We start from the raw sequence: 20024 nt of genomic DNA, 5'->3' as shown, positions 1-20024 counted from the left end.
TAATATGGACTGTGGAGAAGTCTTACCACTGAATTACTGATCCTTATTGACTTAGTTCAGATCTGTCCTTGCATGTACAAGTTTATTTGAAGCTGCTCTTTTAACAAGTATATTAGGCTGCCAGTTTGCCACTAACCCAAGAAACTATACTTGACTTCCTTTGATTTCAGTGACCTTGTCTAGACATGGTACAGCTAATGCCCTTCTTGTCCCTTTCCTCCATTTACCCATCCTCCTTTGGCTTGTTGTGCGGCAAAAGTAAAAGCTTTCTGACCACAACACTGATATCTCAGGAAGGTAAGTTTGATGAGAGATAGAGCAGGGCAAGATGGTTGTTATGTGTGGGTAAGAACATAAGAAAAGCCATGTTGGATCAGGCCAATGGCCCATCCAGTCCAACACTCTGTGTCACACAGTGGCCAATATAAGTGTGTGTGTGTATGTGTGTATACACACACACATACATATACACATATACACACACACATATATATATACACTGTGGCTGATAGCCACTGATGGACCTCTGCTCCACATTTTTATCCAATCCCCTCTTAAAGCTGGCTATGCTTGTAGTCGCTGCCATCTCCTGTGGCAGTGAATTCCACATGTTAATCACCCTTTGGGTGAAGAAGTACTTCCTTTTATCCGTTTTAACCTGACTGCTCAGCAATTTCATTGAATGCCCACGAGTTCTTGTATTGGGAGAAAGGGAGAAAAGTACTTCTTTCTCTACTTTCTCCATCCCATGCATAATCTGTGTGAGGAGTAGCTACAATAGTACCTAATGGGGTCAGTGCCTGAGCCATATGCCTATTGTCTTCTATTTTACTTCAGCTTCTAGATGATGTCAAATAGTGTTAGTTGGAAAATTGTTTGTTCTGGGAAGCTTCAGAAAGAAAGGTATCTGTGAGTTGCATGTGTTGTATTTCTAAGCACATGGTTCAACAGCATTGAAGGCTTCTTCTAGAAGAGAAACTTCCTAGTCAGATCAGAAACCTTTATTAGGCATTTATTGCAAATTACATAACTGGATACGACAATATCAAGAAATAATACAAATGAACAATCATAAATTTTAAATAAGGAGGAAAACAGAAATTCTCCAAAGCTTTGGCAACCAATTCCCAGACCTTCATGGGAGTTGGGAGCTACCTAGGTACATGATTAGTGATATGAGGGTTCTGATAGATAGAAGATATAAAATGAGCCATTTATCAGAATGGCCTTTAAACGTGTGTAAAAGAGACCTAATTAAGGAGTTCCTCAGTATAAACATTATAGTGAAGCAAGACATGAGATAAAATTTCAGGAGCTCTAATTCTGCACAGGCAAAGTCCTGATGAGGAACTCTCAAGAATCTGCTGCTGAAGGCAGAATAGTGAACCTGGTGAGCATAGAAGCTTTCTGCGGATTTGGGGTACAAAAAATTAACAGCTGGAACCCAGTAATCAGGTGCCATATTAGCTAATGAGTACAGAATTTGCCTCTCAATATCCAACAGTCTCGGGCATAACACTCTAAAAAGCTTGTTGTTTCTCCAGAAAGAAAAGTGAATCAAGCTAATTGACTTGATTTTTTGCAAAATTAAATCCAACCAATTGCTTGACAACACAGTATGCACAAAACCAGGGTATTCAGATATGAAGTGAAGATGTGGCAGCCAAAATGTCAAGATCTGAAGCCAGGCTCTTGTTTCTAAGAAACTCAACCCAGTCTCTAAACACTTGGCTGCATATACTACACAAATTGGAAAACCCAAAATGCAATGCTAGAAGGAAGCTTGAATCTTCTCAACAAGCTGAATAAATGCACCAGTCTATATGGGGATCCCATATAATAGCTGAGCTATGGGTTTAGCATTAAATATGTGAATGGCCGACTTGCTAGTCTTTACAGTGCCACCAGATTCTTCTTTACAGTTGAAATTGGATGGACTCTTCCAAGTAAGCATGCTTGGGATCAGCTGCTAAGAATTTTGGTTCCACTGAACATCTGCTGATGTTTGTCTGAACATGCTTTTATTTTCATACAGGGAGAATATTTGAATGAAAGGACTTGTAGCTACATGCTTGTGGTTTTTCATACAGATATGAGTGTAATGTAGTGTTTAGTTTTTCAGATCTCAAGACTGTTCAGCTTACCCTGTACTAATGTTCTGGACCACATGTTCTGAGCATGAATTTATTATTAACTCAAAACTCTTCTTCCCCCTCTCTCAAGGATTTTGATTTTATAAGTGTTGTAAGATTTCACTTTCTGAAAAATTCAAAACCTTGTCAATAATTTTAATTCATTTATAGCTAATTAGATTCTTAATAATCTTTTGCACAGAGATCTTGTAATTATTTGGGAATATGGGTATTCGCAACTTGACAAAGCTAAATAGGCAGTTTATGATCCTTATAATTTAATATATGCAGTGTGACAACTGACAAGTTATATTTCCTGTTAAAATATTCAGGCTTCAGAAACATATTTCCATGTATGCAACCTTAAATTTGTTCTAGCTTAATTATCTGTAGCCAAAAAGGTACATTACTTTTATGAGAAGTTCTATATTACATGTGTGAGCAGTCTTGCAATCTATTTTCCAATAGATAGCACTTCCCTCAGGTAAAACTAAACATAAAATAACAAACTCCAAATCCCTCTCCCCTTCAAAGTTGCCTGCTGTTCAGCCCATCCTCCCAATAACTTGGCAAACAGGCAGGCTTTGCAGTCTTCTGAAGATCTTGTGTTGGGGTTGTTCCTCACCTCTTCAGCAAGCCCATTCCACAGAACCCGAGCTATGATGGAAAAGGCCTGGGCTCTGGTCAATGCCAGATGGAGCACCCTAAGTGGTGGGATAGCCAACAGATGGCTGCCTGATTACCATAGTTTAATTTATATTTGATAAATTTTAATTGTTAATTAACTTAATCTGAATTGTATCTAACTATTTTAATTGTTTTTAATGTATTGATGGATTTTAGTGTAATCATGGTGTAAACCATGTCATGTGAGCCGCCCTGAGCCCGCTTCGGCGGGGGAGGGCGGGATATAAGAATAAATTTATTATTATTATTGTTGTTGTTGTTGTTGTTGTTGTTGTTGTTGTTATTATTATTATAGTTGGTGCACAGGAATGTATGGAAGGAGATGGTTCTTCAGATATGTTTCAGATGTATGTCATGAAGGGCTTTAAAGGTTATAATCAGCACCTTGATTGAACTCAGAAACAAGAGTGGGAGCCAATGAAGCTGTTTAAAAATGTGCAACATACGTTACTGGCAGCTAACCTCTGACAGCAGTCAAGCAGCCACAGTCTGGATCAGTTGTAGTTTTTGTGTTGTCATCAAGGGCAGCTCCATGTAGAGTGCATTGCCGTAATCCAACAATGAGGTTACAGAAGCATGGATGAGCATGGCCAGAACAGCTGAGTCTAGATAACGGGAAAGTTGGTGACTCAGATGCAGCTGACAGGTGTTCCATGTCACCATGCCAACCTGTTTTTTCAAGTTCTTAACCTGCCTGAAAAAGAACTGTTACTCTATCTGGGACAAGAGGATTCAGTCCCTCTGTAATATCAGCCTTCCCAGCAAAGATTACCTCTTTTTTTTTGGATTCTGCTTCCATTTGTACTGCCTTAATCACCTGACCACAGTCTGAAAACACTGGTTTAGGACCAAGATCTAGAGGCCTGGATTGTGAAATATAGAGCTGGGTGTCATCTGTGTATTGGTGACACCCAACCTGAAAGCTCTGGACAATATCATTCAGGCAGCCTCATCTATAAGAAAAAGCATGGATGAGAGAATAGAACCCTATGGCATCCCACAACATAAACTCCACCGAGTTGATTCTTTACCTTCAGTGGAGATGCTTTGTGCCCAGTAAGACAGAAAGGAGTGAAATCATGGAAGGGTTACATCCTTAATACCAACTTATACTAACTCCGTATTCAAGCCAGTGGATAAGAATGGAGTGATCAGCTGTATCAAAGGCCACTGAGAGGTCCTCTAGTATCAATAGGGAAGATTGCCCCATGTCCAGCTTTAAATGAAGATTGTCCACCAGTGCAACTAATGCAACTTAAGCCATCTTGGTGCGAAACCCAGGCCTGAAACTGGACTGAAATGGGTCAAGGACAGATGAGTCATTCAGGAAACCATGGAGTTACTCTGCCACCACACGCTCTATCACCTTCTCTAGAAAAGATAGTTTGGAAACTACTATAATTGACCACTTTATCCTTAGCCAATGAAGGTTTTTTAAGCAGAGGTCTAATACCTTCAAAGGAGAGCACCCTCAATCAGGGAAGAGTTGATGATTTTCACTAATGGTTCTAATACCTTTCCCTGGCAAGATTTTAAAAGGCATGAAGGGCATAGATCCAAAGCACAAGTGGTGGCCCTCACACTTCCAAGGATCCTGTCAGTACCCATTGGCAGGATCAGTCTGAAACTATAACAAAATGACAAGTAGACACATCTAACATCTCGAGTACCAAATTCTTTCTTAGCTTGGCCTCTAAGTTGAAATGGGTAAGAGAGATTTTATTAGCAAGGAACCTTTCAGTAACATCATAATTTTCATCACCTGTAAGATTGAATTTAGGTATTATCAAGTAATGCCCTCACATTGAACAGTTTAGCTGAACAAGAGGCTGCTGATGCAATAGTAGCAGAGAAGAAAGTCTTCTTTACTGCCATCACTGCCACCTCATAGGCCTGTAAATGGGCTTTATGACATACTTGGTCTGATTGACCCTAGTCTTCCAACATCACTCTAGTCACCTTCCAGTCTGCTTCATGTTACCCAACTGCCTTATAAACCAAGGAACCTGAGGGGTCTTTTGAGAGCATGGAAGAGTACACCAAGGAGCAAGTCTGTATATGACCTCAGTCAGCTCACTGTTCAATGCAGCTGCAGGGGTCTTCACAGTCACCGGGAGACTCTTGAAATCCTCCAGAGCTGCCTGGAAGCCAGCAGGTTCCATTAATCTCTGAGGGTGGACCGTCTGAAACAATCCACCAGCTTTGCAGGGAGAAGGAACCTATTAGGCATCTAGTGAACTAATGAATGAACCTCTTTGAGAGGCAGGTGAAAAACCAATTTGATACAAACTCTTTGCCAGTATGGCAAGTCCTAAGTGCTGCTTTTCTTCCAGTCTCTGTGTTATCTCTTATGGTATATTCTCTCTGTCTGACTTTTCCATTGGTGAAAGAAGTGGAAAACAGACAAAGTGCACCAGTGGGAGGAAGATCTTTTATTTGCATCCTTAGGTTTTCATTTATCATTTCTGCTAAACTGTTTCAGAAAGCCCAGAAAAGAGGGATCAATAACTTGGACTGGGTTTGAATTATTACTTCAGGCATATGAGAGTTGTGGAGTTGGAAAGAATTGTATTTGCTACATGTGAAATGAACAGTTTTGTGCAAAATGTAAAGGAAAAGAGCAAAGTTGTGTTTGAATTGAGCGCTAATAGAAGGATTCTGTCATTGTAAATGTGATTAGATTTGTTTAATTACCTGCTGTTAAAATGTGATGTTATCCTCTTTTAAAAGGTTCCACTTGGTGAAGCTGTCACAGTCAACCTGGAGGGAAGATGGCTTGCACAAATAGGCCAGTCCAAGTGTAAATTTTATTTCATTCATTCGATTTATAAAGAAAGAAATTAAGATCTCTGTTTGCAGAAAACAAAAATGTAAGTCCCTTTACTTTAAATATGCCATTTTGCATGATAATTTTTTTTGTACTTTATCAATCAGTTTACTTGCATATAGAAAAAACAGAAGCTTCTTTCACGTGTTCAAAGTATGTATGGTGAATGTGCATAGAGGGCGGCAAAGACTGCTTCCTACTGGGGTTTTTTTTTAGAGTTCCTGTTTGCATTGAAAGAGTTCTGCACACATGTGCTCACTTATTCATGTAGTGTTTATTCAGACCTTCACTTTGAGTATGTAGGTTGAAGGCAGGACTTTTCACTGTGATCCTCCTCCCGTCTTGGTGCATTGATTGTATGCAGTGTGCTAAAAACATGATTGACAGTTGTCAGCACTTCAGAGAACCTTTCTTCTTGTACAGTAAGGTCAGTTTATGTGCAGTTTATGGGGTTTCTTTCTTTTATGAATTTACCAAAGACTTTGGATTCTGAATATATTTATCTTGTTATTTTGGAGTCTTGACTGTCTTTAATTAATCATAGAGTTGGAAGGGACCTCCAGAGTCATCTAGTCGAACCCCCTGCACATTGCAGGAAATTCATAGATACCTCCCCCTAAATGCACAGGATCCACATCATTGTCAGAAAGCCATCTAACCTCTGTTTAAAAACCTCCAAGGAAGGAGAGCCCACCACCTCCTGAGAAAGCCTGCTTCACTGAGGAACCGCTCTGTCAGGAAGTTCTTCCTAATGTTGAGCTGGAAACTCTTTTGAGTAATTTCAACCCATTGGTTCTGGTCCTACCTTGTGGGGCCACAGAAAACAATTCTGCACCATCCTTTACATGACAGCCTTTCAGGTCCTTGAAGATGGTGATCATATCACCTCTCAGCCTCCTCCTCTCCAAGCTGAACATGCTCAGCTCTTTCAAACTTTCTTCATGGTCTCCAGACCCCTCACCATCTGTCAGCTCCACTGGATACATTCCAGCTTGTCTATATACTTCTTAAAATGTAGTGCCGGTGCCCAAAACTGAACACAATACTCCAGGTGAGGTCTTACCAGAGCAGGGTAAAGCGATACCATCACTTCATGTGATCTGGACACTATACTTCTGTTAATACAGCCCCAAATTGCATTTGTCTTTTTAGCCACCGCATCACAACTGTTGTGTTGACTCATGTTCAGCGTATGGTCCACTAAGACCCCTAGGTTCTTTTTGCACTTACTACTGCTAAGACAAGCCTCCCCCATCCTATAACCATGCACTATATTTTTCCTACCTAAATGCAGAACTTTACATTTATCCCTATTAAAATTCATTTTAAAGGGAGCCCTTTTAGCTTTCTGACAGCTTCATGAAATTACACTTTCCAATTTGAACAGCACCTAACAATGAGTTGCTTTTTCTTTTCCATAATTATTTTGCATGAATATCTAAACCATGGTTAAGAATTGGCCACAAAGCAGGATATGAAACCATGGTTTGAAAGGAATTTGCAAATGATGGTGTTCCATTGTACCCCTCAAGGAGGTGAAGAAGAAGGCAACGTTTGTGGGCAGTCCCATGGACTGGGAGGCATGTGTCTGTCCTGATGCTGGTACATGGGGACGTAGCAGTGTTGGGGGCAGAAAGAGAGGGTGTATCTTTGTTCTTGCTTGCCGTGTTCAAGTATTAAAACTGCACAAAACAAACTTGAAAGCAGTTCAGCCTACTTCCCAGTGTGACAAGCAGGTCTTATTAATATCTATTTTTTTGTGATCATTTATATAACCTGTATGCCACCTCTCCAGAGAAACTGCTTGAAATGCTTGTAAGGTGAGGCGCAGTAAGATCATAAAACAGCATGACAGTTGTTTAAAAAGAGCACAGTCTTAAAAGTGTAGCCCACTTTTATCAGTAGGGCATAACATGACAAACTAAAGTCATGATTTCATGGTACATTTGAAACTTTAACTGGGAGTAAGGCAACACACCATTTTAAACATTATGGCTGTAGTGAGTTACTTGCCCACACTCACTTAAGCCCATGTAGATATCAACATGTTAGATATGTGTAACAGTATCCTGTGAGCCATTTTTCAGTCAGTCACTGTTCCCGGATTGCTGCTCTGTCCAAGGCTGTGGTGTTCCATAAACAGAAAAAAAAGTTCAGTTTTGACATAATACAAACCAAATTTTGTTCTGGCCATAGATTTTATTTTTATAGTACTTTATGTTTTTTTGTTATATAAATGTTTTATATGGTGCTTTGTTTTGCATTGTTACGGTTTTGAACTAGCACTAGGGATGGGCATGGAATGCGAAAATGGTGGTTTGTTTCATTTCATGATTTGTTGGGTCAGTGGTTCAGTTCAGTTCATGTTTTTTACATTTCCCAAATGTTTTGTGGTTCATTAGTTTGTTCATTTCAGAAAGGTGTAGAATGGTCCTTGAATGGGATAGAGAAACTTGCAGCAAACTCCTCAGTGGATTTTCCTCTACCTGCTTTCCAAGTTTGGTGCAAATTGGATTTTGGAGGGCCGAGCTACAGCCCTCCAAAGCAGATGCCCTCCATAAACCGCTGTCCTAGGAGCTGGGAAAAGAAAGGGAAGCCACCATGCCACTTTGGTCAGTTTCACCCGCAGAAAGCTTGGAAACTGACTAGATGTAGCAGCTCTGCTCTCCCAGCCTCTGTGCTTCTCCTCAGTTTCCCTTGAAACTGACTAGAAGTTAGGCTGCCATGGAGAGAGGAGCTGCAAGGTCTAGTCAGTTTCCCTGGAAACTCACTAGAAGCACAGGCTATGGAGGAGAGTGGTGTTGCTGCTTCTAGTTAGTTTCACTGAAAACTGATGAGAAATGCAGGGGCCAGCACCAGGCTGTCTGTGAAAATGAGCAAACACAAACCAAAGGACACACCAAGAAAAAAAGTTGGTTCAGGTTTGGTGGGATCAGCCAAACCAGTTGGGAATGAACCACAAATCAGCCATTTTAAGCACAAATCTCAGTTCATTCTTCAGTTCATGTCCATCCCTAATAGCACCTTTATTCTGTTTCTTGATGATGCTGCAGAATAAATAATCTGAAATGAACTGGTAAATATTTCAGATGTTGATTTATAGGAGATATAGTGCTCTATGAATACAGCTAGATATTTTTCAGGATCTTTCTAGTCCTACAGATGTTTGGACCAAGAAAGCTATCATGTTGTTCTGTTTGTTTAAAATATTTACATTCTGTTTGGAACAGATCCACAGAACGGCTGGCAACTATTTCTACAGGATTGGAGAGGAGGTTGTTGTTGTTTTTAGGACCAGTGCTCACTTTTGTACCTCCTAACGAGTGCCCAGGCTTTTTTTTATTTTAAAAAAATAAATATTGAAATACATTAGTTTAGTTTATTTCTATCCCGCCCACCCCCAGCAGGCTCAGGGCAGCTCACAATACATAATAGAATAACAATAAAAACAGTTGAATTAAACATTAGATTAAAACAATTTAACTGCTTCTAGTTAGTTTCACTGGAAGCTGATGAGAAGTTCAGGGGCCAGCACCAGGCTATCTGGAAAATGAGCAAACACAAACCAATTACATTCCAAAAACCAGATATATAGGCAAATTGAGATCTATTACTATCTCAAATATAGAAGTTTCCATAAAACCGTCCGAAAAAATCTTAAAGGGTAGGGATGCACAGGTGTCAAATATCCCAATATATACTAGTGACCCCAAAAAACCAACTGTAAAAACAACAAAAAGATTACCACTGGTAGCAGCTGTAATAATTCGTAGAAATTCCCAGGAGTTTAGTTTATATACAGATAGCGTCCACCTCAAACTATATTTGATACGCAGTTAACCATAGCCTAACTTCTCTTTGCACAGTCATTGTTATATTGTATTGCCTAAATAATAAAAGTAGTAAGTTGTAAAAATTAATTATTCTTGTAAAATTATTATCTATTACTACATCAATTATAAGATGGTGATGATTATCTAATACTTCTAGAGCAGCTGAGATTTGCAGTAAAATATCATAATCCTCTTTCACAAGCCGCATAGAGAGGCGAGAGCTGTAAAAAACCAGAACAAGAACAAATAATATTAATATTAGTAATAGCAATGTCAAATTATAACGTCTAAGTTTTTCTAATAGCCATTATTTCCTTATTGATATAGTACCCATCCACCATCTTACCAAACCCAGCAAATCAGTGTACTTTTGGAGCTAAGATGCAATTAAACAGCCTTCAAAAAACCTGTCCTCCCCCACTGAAGATAGTAATGTCAGAGTCATATATGGGCCCAGGATGTTCTAAAATTTTCAAAAATTTCACTTATGTTCCTTTTAAAGGCATCAGTGTCAATCCTTGGACATTCTTTTTCTGTAAACATACAGGAGTCAATATCCTTATAGTTGCCATCACTTATAGAGATGCTTTGGTCCTTGCTTTGTATACTAAGAGACTCCTGTGAGTTGTTGGCTTTTACTTGGGATGTTCTACCACTAATTTTTGATTTCTCCTCCAGTGCATCAGCATTATGGGTAGCTGGCAGAGTTGGAGTCAATGCCTCTGATGGAGCAGAAGTTGATATCGACTTATCAGGGCTGTGGGGGGAGCTGGAACCTGTCCATGTCAGATATGAGGGAGGTCAAATCATCCTCATAGGCTTGGGGTTTTGGCTTGTTAGGTAGTTGTCTCTGAAGGTTAAATAAATTAAGAGGTTCAGCTGTAGTGCAAGGGAGGTATAGTAAGTTCAATTTTTCCTGTGTGAAATAAACATATGTTTGTTCTTATTGATTTATTTTAACTGGCTTGTATTCTGCCCTTTCCCACGAGTGGGCTCAGGGTGGATAACAACATAGATTGTCACAATTAAAGTTTACAGATTAAAAACCATCTTGTAGGAGAATTTACAGGATACAGCTGTTCTGTTTTTCCTGCTACTTTAATCATACTTGAACTAATTTGTAATTTAGGAAAGAATGGTTTTGTTGCTGGTATCAGTTATTTTAAGAATTTTAGAAATACAAGTATTGATGCGAATTGGAGAGATTCCTGTCATTCAAGGATAAACTGCCTTCCCTTGGCTTCCCCAGGAGCCCCACAACCATGGGGTGCCTGGGGAAGCCGAGTCTTGGAGAGAAGGCATGAACCCTCCCTGAAGGTTTGTGGGAGGAACATTCTCCTGACCCCCTGGTTCAGAAAACACAAACCAGCCCAGTTTGTGGTTCAATCTGTGCCCATCCCTAATGAGAACAATCACAACAAGCTATGGCTCTTGACACCTGAGTGCAGCCAATATTGCAAAAATCCGTTTGGTAATTCTATAATGTATGTCAATATTGCTATCACTGTAATGTAGATGGGAGACAGAGGATGAGAGAGTGTAGAGAAACACAATTTCAGGAAATTTTGAAGCCACAGGAAAAAACTGCTTTTCCCAGAAAACTGGAAATTTGGGGAACAATTGAAATATTTGCAATATTTCCTGTCCTATCAAACCTAAACAAATTTTACTGCTTTAACAACATAGAATACGTCATTTGTAACTTAGCATATTAAATTGTAATATTTGTTATATGTACGGATTAAAAAAAATATACATGCTTTAGTTTGCTACAAGCAAAATTGCAAATATGCCCAATACTTGACAGCAAGCTGATGCATCCTGTGCTGCCTTAGTACATGTACCTTAACTTTCCTAACTAAAAAGTAGGGGAATTAAATAGAAAGCACAAGCTTTATGGTAAACTACATAAAGCATTATTTGATAAGAAAAAAGATCACACGGTCATAAATAATATCGGCAAAATGAGCTGTAATTCCAGCTAGATGCTGTCTTCTTTCTTCTGTGGCCAGTGGTTAGAAAGAGCTCAGTTTTCAACAAAACTTTCAGTTTTTGTGTGAGGCTTTGGTGCAGTTTTTGCCCCAACCCCTCTGAATCCATACCCCTGCAACAGCGTAGGGCAGTAAGCTAACTAGTCTGTAGGTATATGTTTCACAGTAGTTTGAGGGATAGGTGAAAAGGTCAACCACAAGAGTACAGTCATGTCAAAAGGACAGCAGAAGGCATGCAACAGTTCAAAAGCAGTTGCCCCCATGTTGCCCCCATGAAGATTAATTATTTTTCTAGGTGCAGAAATACAGCTGGAATTTAAGATATCTGTGCATCTACAGCATGCCTGCATTGTCTTTAAAATAGTTAACGCATTGTAAAAGAGAAAATATTTTATGAGTTTTTTTCAGCGCTCCCCAACATTTGAAAAATATGGGGGAGAGGAGACTAGGGGGAACTGTTTTTTCTTGTTTGAGGAGGCTTCACATCTCTGAGAGACACTGTATTGCATGTAAGACTACCTGGTTGAGTTCTTGGCAAGGTAAGATTTGACCAGGAGCTTAACTGCTCACATATTTGTTTCTTATGATACCTATATTCTGTTCTGAAGGAGAAAGTTTGTTTGGTGAATTATGTAAGTTTTCCTGACTAAATTTTCTGACATTTATTTAAATAGTTTAAGAAACCGAAAGTAGTACTTTACTTACAAAAGTACTTACTTTACAAAAGTAGTACGTGTGTTAATACTGAGTTCGTGCAAACTCTTAAGTTTCTGAACGAAATGAAAGCCACATTTAGTGGCTGTTTTAACATCTCCAAATATCATACTTTCACAGTTCTTTGGTATAACAAATATGTTCTATAGTAAAAATTATACTGTCTAAATATGACAAGTCTTGAAAAAATATACTTGTGGTAAATCCTCTACTTTGTTTTTGTTCATGAGCCAGGTTTCGCGTATCACAGAATCTCTAAGTAAAATCAGACAGAGCAGCCACAGACATCCAAACAATGATTTCTTGCCAGTTAGCTTCATAGCTATCCGGGAAGGGGGCATTGAGTGTTTCTACTGAGGCCCAAAAGAAACCATGAACTGCTGTTTATCTTAACTCAGGAAAGCAAATATTCATTACCTTGACTATAGCAGCTTCATTAATACTGAAAAATTAGTCATCTACTTTCAAAACTGAAAAGTCTCAGACTCTTCAGTGTTTCCTCATAGGGAAGGTGTTCCAACCCCCTAATCATTTTGGTTGCCATCCTCTGTACTTTTCCCAAGTTCTGCAGTGTTCTTTTTGAGATGCAGTGACCAGAATTGTATATAGTATTCCAAATGAGGCCTCACCATAACTCTATACCAGTCACGGACTAGCGGGCGGGGGGGTGGGTGGGAGGGGTGGCACTGCTGATACGGGAGGCTTATTCCTTTCAGGCACTCCCTTTCAGGCACTCCCACCTCCCACGTTCTCTGGCATTGAGCGTGTTGGCCTATTATGGGATGAGGGAGAAAAATTGGCTCTCTGGCTGGTGTACCGAATGCCTAGCTCACCAGCCGGTGCCCTACTGGCTCTGATGGAGGCTGTAGCAGGAGTAACTACGGCTTATAGTCCTGGATGACTTCAGCGTCCACGCTGATGATGCGGACTCCATTAGGGCAACGGACCTAGTGTCATCCATGGCGACACTAGGGCTCTCCCAATAAGTTACAACTACTACCCATCGGGCCGGGCACATGCTGGATTTGATCTTTGTGGCAGGAGTTACAGTGTACAAAATTACTGCCTCAGCAGTGGTCAGACCACTATGCCCTAAAGGCCCATATGGCTGCATTTCCACAACCCTGTCTAGGCAGCGAGCATATTTTGGCTCGCCCGCGGAGTCAGATGGATCTTATGCGGTTTCAGATGGCACTACAGGATCCTTGGCCCTCTGGCGACTCACTAGATGGCCTAGCGGAGGCGTGGCACCAACAACTCTCCGCAGCCATTGACGAGATCGCCCCCCGGCACCCTCTTCATAGCCATGCTCAGCTGGCACTGTGGTATACCCCGGAACTGCGGCTGATGAAACAGCAACTAAGATGGCTAGAGAGGCGTTGGCGGCGTACTTGCAAGAACATCTTATAGGCTGTTTATGAAGTCCTATGAGATGGCAATCAAAGCTACAAAGAAGGCTTACTTCACAGCCCAGATTGCATTTGCGAACTCTTGCCCAGCTCAATTATTTAGTACGATTCGGTTAAACTTGCCACAGAGCAAGCCAAATGATGGGGAATTGGATATAGGCTGTGAGGCTTTTGCTGATTATTTCGCAGATAAGGAGATACACTCCACCGGGACCTCCCCGCCAATTTAGATACAGTACGTGAACTCGAGGCCCCAAGCCTGTCACATGTTTCAACGCTGGACCATTTCGTTCCACTTGGTCTGAGGGAAGTTGACAAGGTCCTCTGTTCCGTGTGCGTCTGACTACTTGCAATCTGGACCCATGTCCATCCTGGCTGGTAAGGGCGTGCCAGACGGAATTATTGCTGCTACTTCAACAGATCATTAATAGGTCCTTGACAGAAGGGACTTTCCCTACGCCCCTCAAGGAAGCAGTGGTTCATCCACTTTTTTAAAAAACATCTTTAGACCCAGTCGAATTGGCCAACTATCAACCGATGTCGAATTTGCCATTTTTGGGTAAAGTCATTGAGAGGGCAGTGGCAGCGCAGCTACAGGTGTTTTTGAATGACACTTCTGCATTAGACCCATTTCAGTCCAATTTTCGCCTGGGACATGAGACGGAGACAGTACTCGTTGCCCTCTTGGATGATCTTCTAAGACATCTGGATCAAGGCGGATCGGCAGTGCTGTTGTTATTAGATCTGTTGGCTGCTTTTGATACAGTTGACTACCAGCTGCTGTCACACTGTCTTGCCGAAACGGGGATTCAGGGGTCTGCCCTCCTATGGCTTACCTCTTTTCTCCAAGGTCGGGGACAGAGGGTGGCAGTGGGGAGAAGTCGTCATGGAGACACCCACTAGTGTGTGGAGTGCCTCGGGGGGGGGGTGGTTCTCTCTCCAACACTATTTAACATCTACATGCACCCCCTCGCCCAGATTGCCCGGAGCTATGGGCTGGGATGTCACCAATATACGGATGATACCCAGCTCTACCTTCTGATGGGTGGCTAGACTGACTGCGTCCCAGAAAATCTGAATTGGGCATTACAAGCCACTGTGAAATGGCTCAAAGTCGACTGAAATTGAATCCAGCAAAGACAGAGGTTCTGTACCTAAGCTGAGGAGGCCAGGGAAGAGACATCCCTTTACTGACCTTTGATGGGACGCCCTTAATGCCAGCTTTGAGGGTCAAGAGTTTAGGGGTTCTCCTGGAACCTTCATTAACTATGGAGGCCCAGATGGCAGCCACTGCCAGATCTACATTCTGTCATCATAGGCAGATAAGACAGTTGGCTCCACACCTGGAATGCAGCGACTTGGCTACAGTAATTCATGCAATGGTCACCTCAAGAATAGACTACTGTAACACCCTCTACATGGGGCTGCCCTTGACTCAGACCCTGAAGCTGCAGCTGGTGCAGAATGCTGCGGCCAGGTTGGTATTGGAGCTGCCTTTACGAGTGCACATCCAACCTGCAGTGAAGACGCTGCACTGGTTGCCTGAAGTGTTACGAGCCCAGTTCAAAGTGCTGGTTATGACCTTTAAAGCCCTATATGTCTTGGGACCTGTCTACCTTCGGGACCGCCTTTCCCCACATGAGCCCCAGAGAGCACTACGATCAAGCTCGTTAAATCTGTTAAAGAGCCCCGGGCTAAAGGATGCCCGTTTGACCACCACAAGGGCAAGAGCCTTTTCCGTGGCTGCGCCTGCCCTCTGGAATGCCCTCCCTGAGCAGACTAGGGCCCTGCGGGATTTATCACAATTCCGCAGGGCCTGTAAGACATATCTGTTCAGGCAGGCTTTTAATAACTAGATGGAGGTGCTTTAACATTTATGGGGGTGTGTACTGTCTACCCCACAATATCATTACAAATTAATCCAAAACAAACAGAACGCCATCTGAACTGTATTTAAACTGTTTTAATATTTTAATAATGTTTTATTGTTATAATATGAATCTGTCATCGAATTGTGACTGTTGTTAGTCGCCCTGAGCCCGTCTGGGTAAGGTGGGATATAAGTGCAATCAATCAATCAATCAATAATATACAGGGGCATCACAAACGTTGGCCATCTTTATGCTCAATCCCTTTCCTAATAATCCATAACATAGTTTGGGGTTTTTTTCACTGTTGAAGCACACTGGGTTGACACTTTCATTGAGCTATCCACTACAACCTCAGTATCTTTTTCCTTCTCAGTCTCCACAAATTAATCTATGCTTGAAGTTAGGATTTTTTGTCCCAATGTGCGTCAACCAGGCAGAGACCCTAGAAATATGTGTGACATAGTTAACAAGCTCATAATGGATCCATTAGGGTCCAGGGGCAGACCATCCTAATTGTATTTAGACACCCCCATGTCATGTTCATGTTCTTCAGATGGGGGTGAGCATGGGAGAAGGTTATTATAAAATGTCTGTCCTCAATTGCTTCAATTCCTTCATGGGGCTCTTAGAATGGAGTTGCCAGCTCCAGTGTGGGAAATTCCTGGAGATTTGGGGACATTGCCTGTGAAGGGGTTTGAGGAAGGTGTTTTTACCTAGAATCTATGGTCTGCCATAGAATCTGCCTCTGAAACTGCCATTTGGTCCATGGAGATATATCTGTGTGGTTTGAAGATCACTTGTAATTATAAGAACTCCAGACCTTCTATAAAGGTTGGCAATCCCTATCCTGGAAGAAAGTTGCTTTGCTGTGTTAGTAGCCCTTCTTATGAGTGACTGACTTCTCTGGGGATAGATATCCCAGCCTTTCCCTAATAGTTTCTTAAGAAATGATGCCTAGTCAAAGGAAGTGCCATACTACAAGGCTCATTCCCTTCAAAGGAGCACTGATGGACTAAAACTGACTATTAAGCTAAAGATGTAAATTGTTTGTTGAATGTGTTCATTGCACTTACATCTTCTTTAAAAAAATCTTTTCTTCAGCAGCATCTGTCCTATCTGTGGAATATTCAAACTAATGAAATTTACATTTGTGCAACTATAAAGGACTTGCTTGGTCAACAACCACAATAAATTCTCAACAATAACTCTCCTTTCTGTGTGTTTCTAGTAAACTTGTGAAATATCAGAAATTAACATGCAGACCAAAAGGACACTCATTTTTATTGAGCAGTTACTTAATGCATGGTACTATCAAAGGGAAGCCCTCATTTACGGTAGCTCATTAATGTTGTTGTTAAAGTTCATGGCAGTTTTACAGAGGCTCATAAATTATTACAAGCCTAGCTTTTTGAAACCAGCTGAAGGTAGAAAAATAATTGAGCTTTTACAGACTTCAGTGTGTTTTTGTTTGGGTTTAGTTTTTTATATGCTGTTAGATTGACAGCCTGATCTCAAACATGTTTGCCTAGAAAATGTCCTCCAAATGAGTAGTAGATACTGGACTTGTTCACAGATGTGTAAGATCTTTCCAGTTGTGTACCCTTTTGCTTATAGAAATACAGCCTTTAGAATCTGAACTGAACAAGAAAGAATTTCACCAAAAGAATATACCAAATTATTTTGAACCATTTTCCTTTTCTGTTCTTTAGTATCTTATGTGTACCTTCCAGCAGTATCTTCTTCAGCCCAGAGGTTTTGAGATTGTATTGAGCTGGGGAGACGAGCTCCATCTAGAGCCACCCCTGGCAGCCTCATAATAAAGTAATAGAGAAGCAAACTAAGAATTACCAAAAAAAAAAAAAAGAAAGAAAGAAAGATGAGCAGAACAGAGGCAGGAATTTCCATTCAATTTAAGTCATTTTGTTATCATTACTTATATCCCCTTCCACAGAACAAGAATATATTTGTTCAATATAAAGTTCATAAGACCATAAGGTAAATAAAATCACACTAAGTTTCTGACTTCCAAATAGATATGTTAGTAGAGTTACCAGCTCTAGGTTAGGAAGTTCCTGGAGATTTCAGGGTAGAGCCTGGAGAGGGCAGGGTTTGGGGAGGAGAAGGACTATAGTGGGATATGATTCCATAGAGTCCACCCCCCCCCCCCCCAAAAAAAAAACCCAGTGATTTTCTCTGGGTGAACTGCTCTGTGTAGTCTGGAGATCAGTAGTAATCCTGGGAGATCTCTGGGGCTACCCAAATCTTGATAACTCTATAGGTGAGCAGTATAAGACCCACTGAATAACTGCTTAATAATAATTAAGTATACAGTGTTCAAAGTGCTTTATTCCCTCATTGTTTTATTGTAAGCTTTATACCAGACTGATAGGTTGGGCTTCATTATTTTTGCCACAGAGCAAATAGGGAGCAGAAGCAGAGAATGGCTGACTAAAGGCGACTTACTGAATTTGTGGCAGAGGAACAATTTGAACTGGGGGCCTTCCAGCTCATCCTTCTCTTAGCTCATTATGTTATAATAGTTCCTGGATTCCTGTAGCATTTAATTTCCAGAGAGATAAACATAAGACTACAATCTTAGCAAGGCACCAAAGGTTGTCAAGTCCTATTCCTGTGTTAATATATACTAATAAATAAGAACAACATTTATGCAAAATCTGTTGATTACGAATGGTAACAGCTAGATTCTCTTCATGCAGGACTGTTCTTTTTGAGATGCATAGTATGGTAGGAATAGTCGGTAGTTTGTGAGGAGGTGGGGAAAGTTACTTTTTTTTTTTGTCTAAAATAGCTAGGTTCTGTACCTTCTTACATTAAAATGGGAGATGGGGTCTTACTGGTATATTTGTTTACTCAAAATGCCAAAACAAAGGAAAAACCACACTTCAAAAGCATTGTCTTATATATACCAGGCAGATAAACAGAAACAATGTCTCTAAAGGACCACCTACTCCCATATGGATGACGTTGTTTAATGGGTGCATACATAATGAATTTTGAAATAAAATTGAAAACTGAGACGCACCATAATGTATGTCTTTGGCGAAGGGATGATTCAGCCTCTCCAATAACCATCTTCTGTGATCTTCCACAATGGAAACTACTGAAAGGCTTTTCCTCCTTAGCCAATACCTCTTGCAAAACATCTAGTTAACATAAAAATGGTGATGAATACATACATAATTATTACTTTTTAAAATTCTGGTACATTAATCTTTTTTGATCTTGCAGATACCCCACCTATTTTTCAAAAAGGTTTGCTGTTAGGAAATACTACGAATGGTATCAATCTTTTAATGGGATGCTGGAAATGCTCGTGTTGAGTGCTTTATTTGCTTCCTCCTTTTTATATAGGAAGTTGTTTTTACATTGAGGGTAGGTATAAATAGATCTGAGCTTAGTTGCTTGAAATGGCCCCCAGCAAAAGTTTTTAAAAAGAACTGTTTAAGATTCTTCTCATGTTGCTGTTTGCCATACAGATGGCTGCTTGGCACAGTTTCAGTTGCTGTATGTGGGAGTGTTGGTTAGTCACTCACCAGCATTGCCTTGTATTTATACAGTTTGGCCTGTGATTCATTCTCTCTGGAGTCTCATGGCTGTGACAAGTGCTGTTATTCTGTATTAATACTTGCATTTCACTGACCTTTACCATCAACAAGTGGCAAGAGGCAGAATGAGGATTGGATGTCATTTCTGAAAGAAGCTAATTTGTTTCATTGATGAACAAAACACTAACTTATCTTCTGCTAACTAATGTGTGTGTTCATTTTTTGCTTCTTGAAAGGGTCCCCAAACACTGACTGCAAATTGGAATGCATTCTCCTGGCAACTTTCTGTACAGTTGGCTTCATGATTTACAATTATGGAAAGGCATATCCACAGAAGAGACTCTTCCTTGGAACTGTGCTGCTTATAAAAATCCCACTGATCTTCAAGTCTGCATTTGAACTAGTGGGGTTCAGCTCAGTTTCTGCTTCTTCAGGACACACTTAATGTCAGAAAGGCCTTATTAAAAAAACCCACCTAAAATAACAGGACTGAAATGGATATCAAAAGAGCATACTTAATAGGCATCTGTACAATACATTCAGGGTATTAACCACTTAAAAACAGCTCAGCATGGATGAGCATCCATGTGGCATGCATGTTCGTGTTAGCTCTCCCCATACAGCTTCAGAGATTTTACTGTATAATTATCAAAGATTTCAGGTTTTCACGGCTGGTAACATAATTAATTTCTACGGCCTCACATTATCATACCCGCCTGAACAGAGAAGCTATTGAGATTTACAAACACCAGCACAACTTTAACAGAAAGGAAGAAGGCATTTCTATCCACCAATCTTGGTATCCAGCTCTGCAAAACACCCTATAGACTATAAATTGCAGAAATTCACAGAACAACCAGCATATTGCACAGAACAATCAGCACAGTCAACAACCATCTTCCTTATCTTCACACCCCTTCCAACCCTCCCAGCAATTAACACAGAACAATGGTCACATTCAACAGCCAGTTTCCTTATCACTACCCTTCCAGGA

The 20024-nt window shown here is 40.6% G+C and overlaps 1 protein-coding gene across 2 annotated transcripts in view; it reads left to right on the top strand.

Annotated features, from left to right (window-relative positions):
• Positions 1–20024, top strand: part of PIK3CB (phosphatidylinositol-4,5-bisphosphate 3-kinase catalytic subunit beta) — a 120449-nt gene that overhangs the window by 32513 nt on the left and 67912 nt on the right. For both annotated transcript variants that reach the window (XM_060242167.1, XM_060242166.1), the window contains exon 3: positions 5550–5689. The gene's annotated coding sequence lies outside the window, so the exon portion shown is untranslated. The remainder of the gene's footprint in view (positions 1–5549; positions 5690–20024) is intronic.

The sequence above is a fragment of the Heteronotia binoei genome, chromosome 6, assembly GCF_032191835.1.
Source record: "Heteronotia binoei isolate CCM8104 ecotype False Entrance Well chromosome 6, APGP_CSIRO_Hbin_v1, whole genome shotgun sequence".
NCBI lineage: Eukaryota > Metazoa > Chordata > Lepidosauria > Squamata > Gekkonidae > Heteronotia > Heteronotia binoei.
The sequence above is the reverse complement of the archived record's forward strand: the minus strand, read 5'-3'. Positions and strand labels throughout refer to the sequence as shown.